This window comes from Meleagris gallopavo, chromosome 6 (genome assembly GCF_905368555.1).
Source record: "Meleagris gallopavo chromosome 6, MGAL_WU_HG_1.1, whole genome shotgun sequence".
In the NCBI taxonomy this organism is placed as follows: domain Eukaryota; kingdom Metazoa; phylum Chordata; class Aves; order Galliformes; family Phasianidae; genus Meleagris; species Meleagris gallopavo.
In genome coordinates this window covers 22,973,297-22,993,671 of record NC_139409.1, presented here as the reverse complement: position 1 = coordinate 22,993,671, position 20,375 = coordinate 22,973,297, and the positions used below count along the sequence as shown (strand labels likewise).

At 42.5% G+C, this 20,375-nt stretch overlaps 1 protein-coding gene across 2 annotated transcripts in view; it reads left to right on the top strand.

Annotated features, from left to right (window-relative positions):
* The first annotated feature begins 2,198 nt into the window (after positions 1–2,198).
* Positions 2,199–20,375, top strand: part of CALCR (calcitonin receptor) — a 141,504-nt gene continuing 123,327 nt past the window's right edge. For both annotated transcript variants that reach the window (XM_085227447.1, XM_085227446.1), the window contains exon 1: positions 2,199–2,559. The gene's annotated coding sequence lies outside the window, so the exon portion shown is untranslated. The remainder of the gene's footprint in view (positions 2,560–20,375) is intronic.

The following is a 20,375-nucleotide window of genomic DNA, read 5'->3' as shown; positions in this document are numbered from 1 at the left end:
CAAAAGGTGTTTATCTAAAAAACGAAAGAAAGAAAGAAAAAAACTTTTTATACTACGGAATGACAGAGTTGTACCTCAGCAGATGAACATCACTAAGAAAACAGAGCAACAAAAAATCTGTTTTAAAAGAAGTACAAAAACAATCATTGAGAATGTGACAATTCCAATCATAGAATGAATGCAATTAGCCAGAAACATCCAGGCAGAAACCACCAGGAAAGAGCTCTCAACTGCCTGCTTGTATGAAGGCTGCTGTGAATGTAATGCCTGCTATGTTATTATGTTGGCCCACAATGTAAGAGGCGCTTGTTGGTAGTATGGCAGTAAAGGTTGAATATTCCAACAGTATTCCATCACATCTTCTTCCTGTGTGATGGATGGCAGCAGAGGGGCAGTCTGACAGAAAGGCTTCTGACATAGAAGCCTGTATACAGCAAAGACGTGGAACTGAATTCCTCCAAGCAGAAGAAATGGCATCCACTGACATCTGTTGATGCTTGTTGAATGCTTAGGGGTACAAGACAGTGGATATGAGTACAGTGAGGTGGCGGGTGGTGCATTTCAGCCGTGGTGACAGTAACAGTGGAGCACCTCCACTGGTGCATATTTTTATGAGCACAGCATGCAAGTTCTTGTTCACTGCTGGTGAAAATGCAGAGCTAAATGTGGTAACTGTGCTGAAAAACAGTGTTTTGTAGCTGAAAATGTGCTCTATCAAATATGTAATTGTGCTCTTTGTGTCTACTGTCTTTTCCATGGAAATAAATAGGAGGCATTACTTTTGGAGTGACATATGTAGTTCAGTCCTAAAACAATCACTTAGTAGGTGATCTACCCTCTCAGCTGCTTCTGAAACGCTTGGTAAAGAAAACATTCCAAGCTTCCATATCTTTAAGAATCTACTTTTCCTCACATGACTTACTGTCAGAGCAAAGGGAAGAACTCTCTCAAATCTTTGGGCTATGGGTGTGCCTATCAACCATTCTTCCACAGACATCTTGCAGGCTGTGGCGAGGTGAGGTTCAGCCTCCTCTCCCAGGTAACAGTGACAGGACAAGAGGTAATGGCCTTAAGTTGCACCAGGGGAGATGCAGGCTGGATATGAGGAAAAAGTTCTTCGAAAGAGCTTTGAGGCATTGGCACAGGCTGTCCAGAGAGGTGGTGGAGTTACCGTCCCTGGAGGTGATGAAGAAACTTGTGGATGTGGGACTGAGGGCCATGGTCAGTGGGCGTGGTGAGGATGGCTTAGTGGTTGGACTAGGTGAACTTAGTGGTCTTTTCCAGCCTTAATGATTCTACTATTCTACTCTATGATTCTGTGATCTCCTACACTTAGCATGGAGCTGATCTCCCTGTGTGGCGGTGGGCTCACAGCAGTGCTGCGCGTGGGGGCTCTGGGCTCTGGTGCAGCCCATGGAAATCTTCACAGGGTCCCTGCTTCTGACAAAGATCTGCAAACAGCAAAGTAAGCACGGCACTATGAGAGCTCGTGTCCCACAGACTCTCCTCGCTGTTTCTAAGAAAGAGCAAAGCCTACAGCGAAGGCTGAAATCTGAAGGGGACGACGGTTGAAGAGGGCGACTCTCGCTGTCCCCCGGCTCCACCTGCTGGGAGCTGCCCGCTGCGCGCTCGGAGGCAGCGCTGGGTGAGCCCCCTCTCCCCGGCTCGAGGATGTGTCAGCCGGGGACGTTAGAGCAGCGGGAGCCGGCACAGCGCGGTGCCGCACCTCACGCCCCGACAGCCGCTGCTCCCTCGCGAGTAGGGCTCCGTCCTTCCGGAGCAGCGTGGGGCTGAGGGGTAAACATTTTTCCGGGATCTCCACGTGCTTAAAAGGCCCGCTTAACTTTTGGAACAGGGGTTTAGATGACTGCCGGCCGCCGCATCGATTGCAGTTTCTTTCCGAACAGAGGCAGCCGGGACCCCGCTCCCTCAGCCCGCACTCCGCTCCCCTCGACCGGCAGCCTCCCTCCCTGCGTCCCCGTGGCTTTTCTCTCCCGAAACGCGGGCTGAGCTCGGAGGAACTTCTCCGGGACGAGGAGAAGGAAGGGACGGGAGAGCGCAGGGCCACGCTCCGTTGATGGGAGCCTTGAAGCGCCGCGCCTTCACGGCACGCAGCGCCCAGGAGCGGTGGCTCGGGCACCGCGCCTCCCCCCCCCACCACCAACACCACGCGGGTGACGGGACTCCGCTCTGCCGCCCCCGCCCCCTCCGCGGGGCCGCCCCCGCCCCGCCCGCTCGGCGCGGCAGCCCCGCCGGCAGCAGGCGGCCGGGAGCCGCGGGGAGGCGGGCGCGGGGGAGGCGCTGCTGCCGCCGGGCGCTTTCCATCCGCCCCGCACCGACGTCGGCGCGAAGTCCTCCCGGTGCCCGGGGCGGGGGGGAAAGGAGAGCGCGTCGCGGGCGAGAGGAGGTGGATGCTCGCAAAGGTACGGCTCCGCCGGAGGGGCACGGCTCTGGGCTGAGCCGCAGCGGGACGCGGAGTGCCGGGCTGTCCGAGCACCGAGGGCCGTCCGGGAGCCGGCAGCCGCGAAGCGAGTGGAGAGCGCCGGGTGCGCGGCCGCAGTAAGTCCCGACAACTTCGCCGATCCGAGTGGGCGAGGGAGTGGGAGAGGGTCGGGCAGCGAGCCGGGAAGGGACAGTAAGGCTAACGATGAAAAAGGAGCGGGCTGCGGGGGTTCGAGCGGGGCCCGGCGCTGCCGGCGCGGTGGCTGGGGGGCACCTGAGCCCGCACCAGCGCTCCCCGCTCTGCCCGGCGCTGTTTCCGCGCTCCCTCCGTACCGCCGGGCTCCCGCTGCGGTGACAGCGCGGTGTAAAAGCGGCACTGGTCCGTCTCGGAGCGGTGCCGCTGATGACGGTAGGTTGATGTATGAGGCTATTTACTCTGTGTGTCCAAGCACAATATAAACGCCTGCCAATTTTGTCTTCAAATTGCTGCATTGATTTCATTCTTACGGGCTTCTTGACAAGGTTAAGGTAGTTGACAGTTTGTAAAGGCAAGAGAAAAACTTCTGGTTTATTCTAGTTACTGAATGTCGTTTGTAGCTGAAACGGTGCACGAAAAAATCATTCATAAAAAGAGCAAATAGGACGAGGCAATCCCCAGACCTCCGATAAGAAGATGTGATCCCCAGACCTCCTGCAGTCAGTATCATCAATACCTAACAGATGCTCTCCTGCCATGCTGCTGTGCCCACCTGAACTTCAGGGTAACACAGTATTATCCCCAAGACTACATGCCTCCCCTTTACAGTAGTTACATAGTTGAGAATGAATGAAGTCAGCCATTGCATTAATTACTGCATGCTTTGTCTTTCCGTCAGCTCAGATTCAAACTGAGTTCCTGCTCTTTTCCCCCGGTGCTGGCAGGGCAGTGTTCAGCAGGAGGCCGCGTGCCTGCTCCCAGAAAGGTCCCAGCACTGCGTCTCTGCTCTCAGCAGCCGAGGTTGATGAGGGAATTTAATTCACCTCTCATGCAATAATTGTGAATTAGGGAAATTAAATACAGGAGAGCAAGTGCTTCCTTTGAACGTTTCCAGACATCTGTCAGCCTTTGCTATTAGGTAACCTTTGCTAAGTTGCCTCTGTAGTAACTTACATACAGTGGCAGATATGAAATCGTGCTGGATGAACTAAAACCTACCTGACAGTGCTACTGTATGCTAACTGTGTTAATCTTGGGTAAATTGCGTCACTGTTCAGACCCACTCCTAGAGTAGGTTTTGCCATAAGTTTTTATTATCATTTGAAAAGTTACTGTCAGTCAACTTTGGTTAGAAATTCAAGTGGAAGTGTTTAAATTTGGGCAGTGATATCTCTAACTCTCCACAGCAGTGTTTTGAAATCGTGGGTGATGGGCACAGAGATCTTAATGTTTAAAAATGGCTATGTATAACAAGCTGTTTTGTACGTTCATGAGAAACAGGCCATTCAGACCTGCCTTACACTCATATTTTCATGGGCAATTTCATCAGAATGGCTTATAAGCAATATATACTGCTGCTTGCATATGTACTGTATTATAACACACGTATTCAGACAGGATGGGGGCATTATGTTGCTTACGGCAAAGGCATTTACAAATAAACAGCTAATGTTGGATTTACTGTAGAATTATCGGCTAATAATAGAGTTCTGTGTTATGGTCTAGTTCTTTATAGCTTATGAGCTTTAAGGGGAGGTGAAGGAACAGAAGCATCCTTTCTAAAAGGCTTGTTGAAATACTACTGCATAAAATATGTACAAGAATTGGCTTATTAAGCTCACCAAATCCAGTTTATCAAACTTTTTACTTTCAGATATACAGTAGAAGAACCTCTTGAAAAAGTAGAGAATTTTCATTAAAGATGAGAACAGTGTTCTGTAGAATGTTTGGCTTAACCTGCCTCCCGTATCAAAGTAGAATGGGACACTGCTGAAAGTTAGCCAGTTAGTATTGAATGTTAACTAAAAGCTGTTATCTATAGACCAGTAAAAAGCAAAATGAGCACTTGGTTGTATGCTAGTCCTGTCAGTTTAATAATATGGTCTTGACCAAAATAGCTGCCAATAATTTCCATCAATTTTGTGTAAGCAAAAATGGAAGAAGGAAAAGCATATCATGACTTAGAGTTCCTAAAAAGTCATTGCCCAGAAGAAACACTTCTATATTTACTTTTAAAATGATACATACAAATACAGTTTTTGGAAAAAATGAGCAACGAAATAATGGAGCTACACTTACCTGGAAGCTGTGATAGCAAGTGCCTTGAGTTTCGGTTTTGCAAATGCTTATCAGTTCTACATATTAGTAAGCTCTTTTTTTTGTTTTGTTTTGTTTTTCTGATAATTGATGTTCAGGTCTAATTGCTGCCATTGTAGTCAATATTAAATCTCCTATTAATGCTCATATAGGTCAAACCTGGGCCTTCTAGGACCCATTCTAGGACATGTCGAGTACTTCCAATTCGTGCTGCTTGTGTCAAAGGGGCATCCAGGCAGAGAAAAATTCACTCCCTTCAGAAATTTGCAGTGTAGGTAGCAGAGCCAGAGGCACCTTGCTGAAGGCCCCGCTGTAGGTCTGGAATGTCAGTACTCAGTGCTTAACAAGACTACACTGAGCAGCCTTAACAGGATTGAGCTTTAATTGATGCTTTTGATGAAGGTAGCCTCAAATGAGTGGCCAGTGCCTTAAGGTTAGGTGTTATTTCCCTCTGATCTTGTTTACTTCTGTCTTAAGCTTAATGTTTACTAGCAATAGCCTGCCAACAAACAGCACAAAAATGCATATTGTTTGTTCTGTGCTGCTTTTTGATCACACTCCCACTTCCCATTGGACACTGCTTTTGATCACTTCACTTTGTAGGGAGTGGGTCCGACTTCCAATAACACTTGTGCTCTGATTTTGTGCTCTGACAGGAGCACAGGTTCCAGGAACAAGTGGCTGAGTCAAGAAGCAGAGCCCTGGTGGCTGTGGGGCAGTGCTGCTGCACGAGAGCCATGCAATCTCTGTGTGGTGCTGTTTTGTCCAGAGAACACTTGCTGCAATACAGATGCAGGGAAAACCTGCCTAGAAATCTCCTTGTAGGGTAGCTCTCATTCGTCTGAATCAGGAGAAGCAGCTGTGAAGGATGACATGGCTAAATAGCAGTGTTAATTTTAAGAGAGAAGCTTGAAGATCAATAGCAGGTATACTATAGATGTTATGTGCTGAAGCTTTTTGTTATTGATACTGTTACAGCTCCAGTCATGGTTTTCGATGTTAGAATTTGGCAGGTGGGAAGGCTGGAGAGCCTGTACACAAAGCTTCTTAAAGTTGCCTCTCATATTGGGTAAAATTTGAACTGGATTACCCGTGGATAGCAGAGATTCTGATTTCTTGCACAGAAGTGATGCAGCATGCTGAGAGCAGCGAGGCTGGCCATACCTCAGTTCATTGACAGCACTAGTAACAATGCTGGGCTTGGTTTGATGCAGGCTTTTGCCTCATCAGTGAGCTCCTGAGCCACTCCCTGTGTTTGGGGTGATGCTTGGCTTAGGACTGGGTCACCAGGGTGACAGGGACTTGTGACTCTCTGATGGAGAGCTCCATTTGACTGTCTTTGCTGACGCTTATGGATGTAATTCAACCAAGGAAGAGTGAGAAGTTTTGGAATTCAGCCTTAAGGTGAAAGTAGAGTCATTTAACAGAGGTGATATAGATAGCACTGTAGATATAAAACACAAGAGCAATGCAGCCGTAGGTTTCTCCATGGTTCTCCAAATGCTTTCAGAATGAGGATCATCCTGTAGAGAGCGCAAGGTTTTAGCAACCTGCGTGCTTCAGTGCTGTAGTCCTGCAAGGTGAGTCCTGAAAGAGGAGCAGCTAAATATGAGCACCACAGCCCTGGGAGCCTACAGGGAACAGCTCAGTGGGTCCAGGGAGAGATAGAAAAATGATACTGTACTGCTGTTCTTACCTGAACCGTACAAAAGAGCTCTGTGAAAAATAAAATTCATGCAAATGTCCACTGTTCTTTGACATGATTGCACTGCTCCTGGTTTTTAACAGTAGTTGTATGTTGTTCAGTAAAACTGGTAGCAAACGGAAGCTTATTTTAAAATAAGCTTCTGGACCATGGCTTTTTGATCATTTACATATTTTGATTATACTTGTTAAAACACCTGGCACAGGCTTGGCAGGATTGATGTTTTACACCACACTCTTAGTAGCATTTGTGGGAATATGCATCCGTTTCAGCTTCACGTGTCATAGTTTCACGTAGCACTGTTTAGCAAATCATTTCCTGCAGGGTCGTATCCAGCAATGCATACAGGAGCCATATGTCTGTCCACGGCTTTTTATGAATGATGTTTACTGTTACCAGAAGTCAGATGAATAATACATTTGATAAGTTTTGCAATACGTTTGAATCCATAGTTTCACTAGGTTTTATTTATAGTAGCTCTAGCAGTACAAAAAAGATATGACGTATGCTTGTTGGCAGCTTTGACATGCTAACTTTAGTTTGTGATGTCTTCATTAGCTTGGACAGAATCACAAGTTAGAAAATTGCTGTTACTCAAAAGCCTGTGTTTGAAATGCCTTTCTCCTCCTAAATTGCTTCTAAGTGCTGAGCTACCCCTTCACAATTGGAAAAACAGATTTTTATTCTCTTGTTTTGTCCTAGAAATTGGACACTTCTGCAGGCAATGCCAAGTGAGTTCACAGGCATTAGAGGTTCCTTGAGTCAAGATGAGTTGTCTTGTCATTAGAGTTGTCATCTCACAACTAAGCTGACAATAAAAACACACCTTTGTTAAATAGTATGAAATGCTTCTGAAAATACAATGCTGCTTTTTACAAAGATGTCAAGGCTCTACCACTAAGAATGTGCTGACATCTATTTGCAAGAGGAAAAGAAACTGAACTTCTATTTTAATTTTTTTTATTAGTGGCTGGAATGACACTCCACATTTGGCAGTATCTCTCCAAATGCCACCTGAACTTTCTTTATGTGCATTTTTATGGAGAAATATTTCCTCAGTTTTTGGTGCTTGCATAACGAGAAGTGCTATAATCCATGGCACTGCTTAGAGCTCGATAGAAAAAATGAGAAAGAAAAAATGAAATCCTGGATAACTTCACAGGGTGGATTAGCCACTTCGGTTTCTCTTGCACATGCTCTAGTATGAGATATCTGTTATGAGGCAGCATTTCAGCTGAGATGTATGCAGGTGGACGACTACATTTCTGTTGGTTTCTCTCCAGCTGGTATCAATAACGAGTGTTAACTGCTTAGACAAATCACAGATATTTCTGCAGTTATATTTGGTTGCTCTTGTTTGTATCTGGATCCTCTGTGCAGGATGTGTGTACTGTAGCAGCTATCTATGTCCCCAAAAGGATTTTCCATTTGAAATTTACTTCTGTTATGAAGGAGTAGTAAATATGTATCCATCTATGCTGTCTTCAGTACAGAACCTGATTGGGTCTCACTTTCTGTTGCACAGACCAGATTCTTCTGGCTTAGTTACCTGTGGCTGAGTAGCTGCTCCCTCGCTAGGCTCTTCTTATACATTGCTCTCCCTTTTCATTACTGAAACTTGGTGTAATTTATCATGTATCAGCTAGCAAGATGATAGCATCTGCATTTGTGAGTATAATTACTCACAGAAGAAGAATAAATGTCATTCCATAAAGCTACAGCAGTTGATATGTTAAGGACTGTCATATCTCCTCTGTTGGAATACAGTGAACAAAAGATGCTTGATGCTCTTCAGGTTGTTATGAAAGTCCTCCAAACTACTCTTAGAGCCTGAAATACCCTGTGAATGTGAGAATTTCTAACTCTTAAACAAGCTGAATGCAATCTCTTCCAAACAGAAATACTCAAGGACAGAGATAAGATGCTTAGATGTTCACTACTTTGCCTGACTGCTTAGAAAACCTTTTTTTTTTTTTTTTTTGGGCTTCAGTACTGACAAAGCTACCCACCATTGCTGACTTCTGTCATGCAACTAGAAGTAAGAACTCCTGTTCTCGTTCCTTTTTGTCTCCAGTCTCTTCTCTCCAAACAGTACAAAGGTACAAGTGAAAGGGAAGGGTTCACTACTGCTACCTTTAGCTGTGCTGCTGGAGTGGAAACGCTCTGAAGATGGAAGGGCATGGGATACAGTGAAGTAGAGTAGAAAAAAGAGGTGAAATACTGAAAAAGAATCAACAGGAAATGTGAAGAAGGAAGGGTTTTGCAGAAAAGGCAGAACACTCAGAAGAAAGTGACGCTTTAAATGATGTGTGCATCTGTGCATTTAGTGGTAGAGATGGTTTTCTGGAAATTGAAATTACAAAATATCTAATAAACTGATAGATGTTACTGTCTTCTATTTACATATGCAATAATGGGAATTTTAATTTGTGCTCCAGTTCTTCATTTTACATACGGGTTGTATTGGTAACAACAGATTATTGATACTGGTTTAACTACTTAACTGTTGGAGTGAATTACTGAATCTTAAATTTTTATACTGTAACTCTTCCAGGAATTGTATTTCTAGCAAAGGAAAACGTAAACAGGATTAGTGTGAGGCTGACTCAAGGGGCAGTTCAAGTTCTGACCAATATAGAGCATCTCTGGTAAATCCTGTGGCTTTGCGTCAGGCTGTTAGAGAACATTTGTTGAGAAATGGAGAGAGTAGCCCACAGATATCTCATCACACGCTCTTGGCTGTGCGGAGATTGGCTGCTTGGAGCTTAGAATCTCTCTTAAGTCCTGGTCTTGAGAAAAGCTCAGCGATGGAGAACAAATGGGTGCGAGTAGACTTCATTGGGTGTCCTGAGTGCCACTTTCCTCATTACAGGCTGCTCAAGGGCTTGGCTTGTTTCAGCACGTAAGCTCTTTGTGTTATAAAAGGATATTTTCCTCTGTGTTTGGATGCTGCCAAGTATATTTTGAGTTGAAACAGCATCAATAATAAATAATAATCATTGTTAATATATGCTTTTACAGATAAAACAGCCCCAGTACTTTCTACTCTGCTGTTTTTTATTGTATTTACAGTTTCTGCCATCTTATGATGTTTGATGGTACGTGCTTCCTAAAGATCAGTTCAGCACCGAAAAGAAAACATGTGTGTTTGGTTTTATAAGTATTTAAACTCTTGCTCACTTCTTTGACAATGAGATCTGCAGAGTATTGAATGGAATGTTCATCCCATCAAATGCCTCATGTCATTGGAGGTCATCACTGGAAAAGCTCTGGGTTGTCCCTATATAACTGTATCTCCTCTGCCTCACTGTGTTTCACATCGCCCCATTCTCTTTTACCTAGCATCCAAAATAATTTGCTTTATGAGCAAACTAAAAACTTAAGACATGCCCACTCCAGCATTTGCCATTGCTATACCTTTTTGTCTGCAAAGATGTAGTAATTACACAAATCTCAGTACTTTATACTAATCCATGGTGAAATATGTTGCAGTCTACCTTTTATGAAGAAGCAAAAATCAGGGCTTCATGGCCTGTAGAGTGTGAGAAATTAGAATGATTAAGCCAGAAAAAGTTCTGTATGCACTGTACACAGAAAGGATCCTATTAGAACCCTGACTGCTTGCTAGAGGTATCTTCTTACCCTCACAAAATATTGGGACTGTGTTTTATTAGTATCAAAGCCTATCATTTCTCCACTTAACTTAAATAAGGTGGCAACATGTTGCCAGTATCTTTTTTATTGTAAAGCAAGTAATAAAAAAATGTTAGTGCTATATCACATCAAATAATATTGTTGATACAAGATTTATTGAAGTAATAAACTGTAGCATTCATCTCATGTAATTCCGCATGGAGAAATCATCTGGGTGTAATATTGAAAGTTAATTATGCCAACTACTTTGCAGTGGGCATTAAGAGTTCTGTTCTTTTCATGAAATGTTTTCACTAAGCAGTGTTAAAATACTGATGTATGTTCTTAAGACAATGATATTTGTGCTGTATGTGACTATTATGCCCAGCTTTGAATAGTAGGGTGCAGATAGGAGCTATCTGAAAACCTAGCTAATGTTAGCAACTCTGTTCAGTTTATCACATTCAGCATATAAGCAGGACTTGCTGAGTATGAGCGAGATCCCACTGTTTTCTGAGAATAATCTAAACCAAGTTCATGGACAGAATCTGGAGAAAATTCTATGTTCTTCCTGCAGAGAAGAAGTGTACTTCTTCTGAACCTCCAGAATGTTTCATGCTGTGCTTGAGTTTAGTTGATTTTTTTTGCTGAACCTCAGTCAAATGAGAAAGATTCTCTGTTTCTCATATTCATTTATGACATATATAAGGGAAAAGTTTACTGAAGCAAAGTGAAGAAATGTGGATGGACTGTTGAGTGGTTTGAAGAACAATGTTTCAAAGAGAGAAGTTCTGCATTCAAAAAAACTGTAGGAAGGTCGAGTTAATGGAGGACACTTGAGTGTCCTTCAGTATCACAAATGGCTGGAGTGTAAGAGATGCAGTGCAGATGAGAGGACACCTCAGTAACGGTGATTACACATGGATGACAAAATGTGGGAGGTCAACAATCACTCATATGTGCAGTTCCTGAGAGAAGCATCAACCATATTAGAAGAGAAACGTACAATAGAGGCACAGACCCAGCAAACTGCCAGTGCACATGGGAGTATCATGCAATCAAAAATGGAAATTGGGTGTTTGAGGAGGTGAATATTAAATACTGCAAAGTAAAATGAGAATGAAGCCTTCAAAGCGTGCAGCTGAAGAATGTCTCTGAGGAAAGCAGCCATTGGCAAAATTGCTGTAAAAAGAGAGACTAATAGTGATGAGACATGCAACTTTTTAAGTAAAATCAGAAGAAATAGTCATTAAAAAATATCATCAATATTGGGGTACAGTTTTGGGAACTGATTACAGAAAAGGTTGAACTTAGGGAACAAAACATAGCAAGACTAGCAGGACACAAGAACATCTATGTAGATAAAAGTCCAAGAGGAAGGATCTATACACTCTATTGTTGATACTTATGCATAATTAATGTTTGGATGTAAAGCTTGGCTATTTGTTACATTTAATAAAAACATTAAAAACAGTGAAAACTGGAAAAGGATGTTGCCTGGCAGGCCCATAGGTTACTAGGTGTCCAAGTGTTTGAAGACAGAGCATGTCCATTGACTGCTGCAAAATGTATCTATAAGGCAGTACCAGAAGTGCATAATACATAGTGATAATGATTATCTCTACTTTGAGTCCCTTGGCAATTAAGACATTAATTAAAAAAATGAAGAAGACATGGCAAAAGGTGTACTTGACAATGACAATAGAAAAGGAAAGTGATAGGGTATTCCATGTGTGCATGCTTACAAAGGTCTTTAAGGCAATGAATCGAGAACAAATCAACACAAGAACAGTCATGAAATGATACAGGAACAAAACAACCTGCTCGTTCTAGATGGCATCACTTCCAAGTCCTCTCTAACAAGCATTTTCATTATGCTAGGTGCACAATTTGGTAGTGGAAGGTCAGATAAGACAAGGAGGATAACTAATTAATGCTTTCCAACACTCTATCCAGAGAGCAGCATTTCAAAAATGCCTGCTTACATATTATCTGCACAAGATATACCAAAGAAGAGGAGCCTTGAAATAGTAGAATATCCTCATCTCTGGCCAGAGCAAATGCCACTAAAACTGATGGTGTTAATCACATGATGCTGGGTGTATTTCTAAATCACAGTCAGATCCAAATCACTAGAGAGCAGATGGATGAGAACAGCTGAGCATTGGAACAGATTGCCCTGGTAGGCTGCGGAATTTCCATCCCTGGAGAGTTTTGAAACCAGCCTGAATATAGCCCTGAATAACCAGGTCTGACTTTGAAGTTCTCTCTGCCTAGAGCAGGGGGTTCTATACTGTAGCTCCATACCAGCTGAGTTTTTATTGTTGTTTTGTTTGTTTGTTTTTTCTGTGACTCAACAAGATCAGGAAGATACTTTGGTCTGGAAAGAAGGCATCCAGGCAAATCTAAAGGAAGAGGAAAAGGGAAAGGGCTGAATGCACTAATTCTCCAGAGGAAGGGTAGCATGGTCTTTGCAAAGCAGAAATGGTGGGATCTTTGTAAGCACTTGAAGGGGAAAGATATTATATTTTATGGGCCAGTAATGACCTAGGATGTTTTTTTAAAAATATGGGCACAGTTTACCTTGAAGTGAAATGTTGAGTGTGGAGGTACCTCTATAGAAAGCACTGTTTGAGCTGCGGACATAGAGATGTACACGCCTGCATTTATAATGATGCAAGATAACAATGTTAGCCATTTTTAAACATTTCTCCTTCTATATCTTAGGTCTTATTTATTCATCCTTTGTACATATGATGTGCTGAGCAGGTATGTGATGGGTGAATCCCATCTGGTCCCATGAACTTGTGATTGTCCAGATGGAGTAGTAGGTCTCTGTTTCCACTTGGATCATGGAAAGTATATTCTGCTTCCCATCCCGGACCTCCAGGATAATTAGTCAGACTTCTAAAAACAAGTGTAAAGAAGCCATTGAGAAACTCAGTCTTTTCTTTTTCCTCATGATCACATTCCCTGCTGCAGCCAGTAAAGGGTGGAGATTCTCCTTAGTCCTCATCTTATATAATGGAACACTGGTAGGAAGTTTCAACCATTACTGTCATACCACCAATATCCGCTTCTGACATCGTGGGCCAGTATAATAAAATGGGAAGCAGTACTTTTGGAGCAGCCCCTTGTTTTCCAAAGTATCCTCTGGCACAACTCTTCAAGAAAATGGCAAGGCAGAGGTGCTGCCATACAGACAGGAGGGATGCAGTACTTTAACAGCACTGTACAAGCTAATTTCCACCAAGACTTTTTCCAGGACTACTGGGATAAGGTAGAATTAGAGTTTTCTGCAGCCAGAAGAAAAACTTTACAGCATGGCTTACATGCACAATGCAAAATTCCCTCCTTCTGGAATAAGGTCCCTATCTCATTCACTTACAAATCTTATTTTCTGTCCTGCTTACAACCAATTTTCTTGGCTAGTAATTAAAAAAACAAAATTTGCATTTTTCTTTCCATAATGTCTGCCACCCTTGGGCAGAACTCTGTTTTTTTCAGCAACTGAGAAACAATGAGTGCACGATGGGCATTTCCATAAACAAGTCATAATAACTTAAATCACTGCCCAAAATGTATAGTTGGAAATCAATGCGTATGTCGACTGGAGTAAGACCATCTGTCCTTTTATGCCTGAAAGTAGAATGGTAAAACACAATAAAAATGCATGACACAAGATTAATCTCCTCAGTGCCTAATGAGGAGATGGACTGGTGCATGGCGCTGCCAGCACAGAGGCTGTGAGGTGACCTCAGAAGCTGTGAGCAAGGCGAGCCGGGTGCCAGCAACCCTCTGCGCTGCATGGCTGGGCAGGCCTGTGGGGTGGGCATGTGTCTGTGCCAGCTCTGAACTGGGTTGCTCTGGTGCCTCTTGAGCCTGGGAGCTGTGTTCCTACTGCAACACTGAACCCAAAATACTGCACCCTGCCTGGCACTGCTCTCAAACATGCATAGGTTTGATTTGTGTGGAGCCCTCTTTGTACTGTCAGTGAAGTAAAGAGGAATGAGGAGTGACTGTAATGAAAATGATCACAGTACCTAATGTGAGGAATTGCAGGCTGCTTATGTGATTGAGGTCCCTTTGCATTAATCTGGTAGAGAGACTGGAAATGTTAGATATAAATACGATCCTTGATTGCTTCAAAGCCTTTTATCTTTGTTGGAGAAGTATAATTGGTCCCGAGGGTAAATGAGAATGTGGCCGAGAACCACACTCTTCTCTGGAGGTTTGTATTTAATCATGGAAACCTTATAAACCTATGCCAATTTTGCACTTTTTTTTGTTTTCTATTTTGCACTCCACAGTTGCAAGGGATGTTAGGTAGAGCATAGTAGTTTCCTGTCTGCTGAAAGAGCAAGGATGGTGCAATGCCAGACACAGGCATGGACTGGGAGATAGGTGGCTGGGGAGCAGTGAAGCAAAAGGGACCTGGGGAGGTTGGTGAGAACAGCTCAGCACAAGCCAGCAGCGTGCCTTGGCATCTTGGGATGCATTAAGCCCAGCATACGCAGTCAGTCAAACAAGGTGATTCTCCTGCTGTGTGTAGCATTCGTGCAGCTTCATCTTTGAGTACTGTGTGCAGTTCTGGGCTCCACAGCATAAAAAGGGTTTTAAGAACCTTGAAAGCATCTGGAGGAGAAGCATAGCAGGCTAACCATAGCAGGCTTGAAGGCATGGCCTGTGAGGCAAGGCTGAGTGTGCCTGGGTTGTCCAGGCTGGAGGAGAGGAGAGGAGGCAGGAGGTGGCCTTACTGCTTGCTGCAACTGTTTCAGACTGGACATGAGGAAAAATTCCATTAGAACAGGCTTTCTGGTGAGGTTGTTGATGCCGCAGGCCTGTCAGTGCTCACAAGGCATTTGGACAGTGCCCTCAATACATGCTGTAACTGGTTACCCCTAAGAAGTCAGGCAGTTGGACTCGCTGATCTTTGAAGGTCTCTTCCAAGTGTTTTGTTCTATTCTATTCTAACAGTATTTTAAATAAAAAGTAAAACCAGTAATAGAAACAGAAATGTAGTTGCAGAACAAATAAATAAGAGGGCTGAGACACTCTTTCTCACACACACAAAAGGGAAATATAAACGCAGAGCAGAAACTATTTAAATGTTTCTTTTTGACCACCTAGCAAGGAAGGCCTGAAGCACCATCTGATTTTCCCCCATGGGGTGATACTAATCCCATTGTGTTTGCTTGTGCATGTCTCTGCATGTCTGCACGTGTCGCATCTTCTAATTGTTTGCATTGGGAAGCCTTGACATTGCTTAGTGCCTCTCAGCCTAAAGCAGAGAATGGGAAAAAAAAGTGATGTGCAGATTGTTAGAAGCATCCTTCTCAGTAGGAATACAGGCACCAGAAGGGAAAGAGTTAAGAAAAGGATATGGAGATAAATTCTCATGGAACATGGCTATTGATGCTCCTACAGGAGAAAAAAGAATGAATGCGTGAGCTAGCAGGAAGAGAAAACCACAGACTTTTGGGAAACCCTGAGCTTAAGGAGAACAGAGAGCTATTAATTTATTTTTGCAATTTTAAGGAGTTTTTCTGGAAAGCAGGCTTTTTCAGGTCCTCAGAGCTAACTGATTTACCTCTCCAGTCTTTTACTGGAGGTGGATGAGCTGCCCAGTAGGTGGCATCCTTTTAACACAGTGCTAATCTTCCTCTGTTTTTCTTTCTTTTTTTTTTTTTTTTTTCTTAAAAGCATTTTTCTGCAGAATTTAAATTGATTTTCACAGAATCAGCACATGCAGAAGTTATGTTAATTGAGGGCTTTAAGTCAAAACCCCCAGATGTGGAATACCCTAGCTGCCAAAAATAAGTATTTGGGAATCTGAATAAGAGAGGGAGACAGAGAATGTATTTTCCCTCAATGGTTTAGAGCAAGGTTCTGAGGAAGTTTACAACAAGCTGTGCATCTTCACAGCTCCTGCTGGAACCATTCTTGTGGTTTCTGATTTAAGGACTCTGGTCTAATTTAAGGACTCATTTTTGGAATTTGATGTTTAGGACATCCTGTTCGCATTTGAGCAACAGGTGATAGAGATTGTGACATCTTCCTCTTGCATTTAATTTACCTCTGTTACATCTTGTTCACTTCTGAAATGTCTCCATTTTTTTTTTTCTTCCTATGATATTGATGTTGATAGCCGGGAAGGCAGATGCTGTTGCAAAACCATCTCTGCATTGTGTGTCTGCACACAATTCTACAAAGGAATGAAATCCTGGAAAGGCACGTGCTTTAGGCTGCTAGCATTGAGCACAGGACATCAGTGTCAGGTACCAGCTGTTCCTTCAATTAGCCAGTACTCCATCTGAGACCACACAGATGATTCACAGACTGACTGCAGGTGGACAACAAATTTGCTCAAAGTGTTGGGAATGTGCTTGAATCAGAATACTGAGTAGCCTGAGATGCCTCTTCTCTGCCTGAGAAAGTGTTTCTGGATATGTGTTCTTTACAATGGACAGCCACCTCCTGGTCACCTTCCCCTGGAAAGGAAAGTGTCAATACCCTGCTCCACTTCATAGTGGTTGGAAATAACCTTCTTTTATTTAAGACAAAAATTATTCTGACTGTATATTTCACCCTAAATTGTGTTGAGGACATACAGCTTTTCCAGTATTCTTTATGGGTGCTTACTTAGTATTGTGCTTCTCCCATCTAAGAAATCCATCTCTATGTCTTTTCCCATCCTTGTCTGTTCAGTGTAAGACAGTTTGCCTGTGTGGAGACAAAAATCCCCAAGAGACAAAAGTACAAAATGATGGTGGATTATTGCTGGTGAGTAGAGAGTGAAAGAATATTTCCCTGGCTAGGAAAATCTACAGCAAGATTATGGGGAAGCTTTTTCTGGTGGAAGTGCTGAAAAGCAGTAGTGTGTTAAGTAAATATACCTAAAGATTACAAGGATAATCTTCTAGCCAGGTGTAAACTGCAGCAGTCTTCCTGAACCTGCAGAGCATTGCCGTCCAGCTGCTACCAACCATAGCTTTCTCAGGTTGTATCAAACTGACATTTATAACAGCTTCAGAATGAGTGGCCATACATGAACCATGCTGACTTAGAAAACTTGTGCTACTGTTTGGAAGGCACTTGAAAGAGCTGTATGCCTGGGGTCAGAGGAAGAGACCCTGTAAACAAAGGCAGGCTTGGATAGACTGAGAGAAGTCCCTAAAATAAACAAGGTGCTGGAAGAAAGCAGAAAGCCAGAATGCCTCCTTAATGCCAGCCTTCAGCTGAGTTTCAGTGCTTGTGCTGAGGAGGGAGAGGCCATAATGCAGCACTGGGCACTGCTTTGGTGGCTGTCACAGCAGTATTGTCACAGCAGACAGACACATCTGCCTCGCCACTTGCTGACTGATAGTGCTTTAATGACTCATCTGTGTTGGTGTTCAGGCAGTGGGAGTCTGTTAACAAGGACTGCTGCCTGCAGTCCTCACCCAAGCTCTGCTGCGATTGCTTATGAGTCCAGCAGGCTTGTCAGCATGTCCATCATGGTTACTGCGTAAGGTATTGTGCAGGGCTGAAATCCCACACATTAAGGCAGTCTGAAGCCTAGTTTGAAGAAACAGTTTTTGAAGCACCCCAGTGACCAGTACATGTTGAATTCTATAGGAAAGCTTTACTCCTTTGCATACAGTCTGTTTAAATTACTGTTTTTCAGTGCTTTTCAAAGACCAAAGCAAAATGCTGTTCCTGTCCCAGAGGATTTACCAGTTGAGCCAAGAGAAAGATGTAGTCAGTGTTGACTGAAATAGAGCTAGTTAGGATGATAGGCAGTAGTTAATAGCAACCTATTCAGCAGTCCTACAAGTTTATTTTGGAGTGCTTCTTTCTTGCCAGATGTTTCAGAAAATGTGATAAAGTTTAATTATATAGTTACAGAGTTAATTAAGAAATTATAGCAACCACCAAGTGAAATTAGGAACTGTAATCAGGAGGGAAAAGGGTTTTATAGAGCAGCTTTGAAAACAAGTGTGTGAGCAAAGTGAAGAGAGGAGAGGAGGAAAGAAGGCAGTAGGAGATACTGAGTAGGCTTTTGACACAACATAGGTGCTATGACTAGAGCAGATGTAGCAGAAAGCTAGTGCTAGGTGCTAGCCAATATGACTGCTAAAGGAATCCTGGTGTTAAAAGAGAAAATACAGAAGAAATCCAGAAGATGGATTGGAGCAAATACATGGAAAATTTTGAAATAAGAAGAGTAATTTTGATAAGGATCCAGAAATGAATCATGAGACAATGAAGTTAAAGGAGGATAGGATAGAATGGATATTGGTCTTTATGATGTGTCACAGGAAAAAATCTGTCTAGACTGTTCAACTGCAGAGAGTGAGCCTTGAAAGAGGTTGCAGCTGAGTTGTGGAGAGTAAGCCTTGAAAGGGATTGCAGTAAATAGCTGCACTGGATAAATTGACAGAAAATGAGAGACCTGTGCCTGCAATAGTGACTTTCTGACTGTAATTCAATATTTATTTTCTCTCTTTTTTTTTTTTTTTTCCTCTTTTGTGCTTGACTGTAATATTGCTTTTAAAATACAGCTGTATTTGGTGATCCCCTTGATAGACCTGTGGCTGTTGGATTACTGGATTGGTTACACAGGAGGTTACTGGTTTTATTTCAAATTTGCTTTTTTTGGTAAATGTTCCCCAATATGCCTCATGCTTTATATCCCTGAAAATATGAATTTTGTAAAAGAATGCATGTGTATACAAGTGTTGTAGCATCAGCATCACAATCTATATTTGCTCCTATAGCTTGCTTTTAAACTTAGAAATATAAAGCACCTTTTAATTATTTTATCCTGTTACAGAAAATGGTGTGGTCTTGACCTGCAATTAGCAACTACTGATGGTTCAGCTGTAAAGCAGAGCATGGTTCAGAGATGCAAATATTTACTTAAGCTAGTGTATGCTTGTTTTTATCATATGGAGCACTCTGGTCATTTAATAATTTAAACCGTCTAGACTTAATTAAATATGTGATGACTTCTGTTTTAGATATGCTGTATCTGGTTCCTGATTACATATCTGACTTGATACTTGGTCATGCCATGGTTCTCCATGGAATCAGTACTGCGATCAACTCAGAGTAGATCAGGCAAGTCTTTAATAGCTGCTCAAGACTTCCAGAATGTATAATTGTCAGCAGAAATGAATGATTTATTATTGGCTTACTGATCAGGAATTGCACAGTGAGCAGCTCAGAATGCAGCCTCTCATACTTTACGACAGGTTCGTCTATTCTCTACATTTTCAGCACTTATCTCTGCCTAGCGGATTGGGAACACATGCAAAACACTGAAAACTATTTCACCACAAACAAGCAGAGATAATGAGCTAATTTCTATGGGAATCTGTTCAATATTATTATTATTGCCTACTTACTAACTGAGTTATAGAAATATTCGTCCAAATTTAATAGCTTCTCATTTAGCAAAGAAGATCGAATAAGTAATAGCATGAAAACATATAGGAGATAATTGATTCACAAATAAAATTATAGTTTGGAATATACTTGATCTGACCTTAATTGAGAAGAAAAACTGATGAAATCACTTCCTGTGGGAGAACGTGTAAAAGAGCTTTCAACTGTAAGGCCAGTTGTCACATTGCCATATTTCATCAGTGTGAATTTGTTAATCTTACTGAAGGTGATCCCACTCAGTTCTGATGGAATATATGATTGATAACATAATGCAAAATACTTTTGACTTAAAAAGGACAATTTGCCTGAAAAACTAAACAAAAAACAGTAACAAAAAAAAAAAACAAAAACACAACAACAAATGAATGAAAGCAAAACCAATTGTTAATCTATTCCTATTTGAATTTGACATAATCTTTCATTGTTTCTTGTTGGAAAGGCATGCATCAGAAAATTTGTTTGGAACATGTGAGTAGGAGTCAGAAAGGTAGTCATGAAACAACAAACAAAGGGGCTCGTGTATACACTGCTGCAGTTTCCCTTTGGGCACTGTGCAGTCAAGCGTTTCTTTAACCTTTCTTACCAGCAGGAATGCACCTGTCAGTAATGAAAGCTGTGTTTCTGGTCAAGTCTGAGAAGCAAGTCTGATGTGTCAGGCAGTGATTTTGTCAGATTTCATGGCTATAAACCCAACAATGGGTTCAAACTTGTTGAAATCACTCTGGAAAATCTGTGAAGAATACAAGAGTATAGTAGGTGGCTCATTAGATAGTAGTATTTGTCTGGAATCAATACTGAATCAGTACTGCTAGGGATGTTGGTTAGTAAATGCAGACGGAGGAAAAAAATGAGATTCTGATCATTTGACAATGG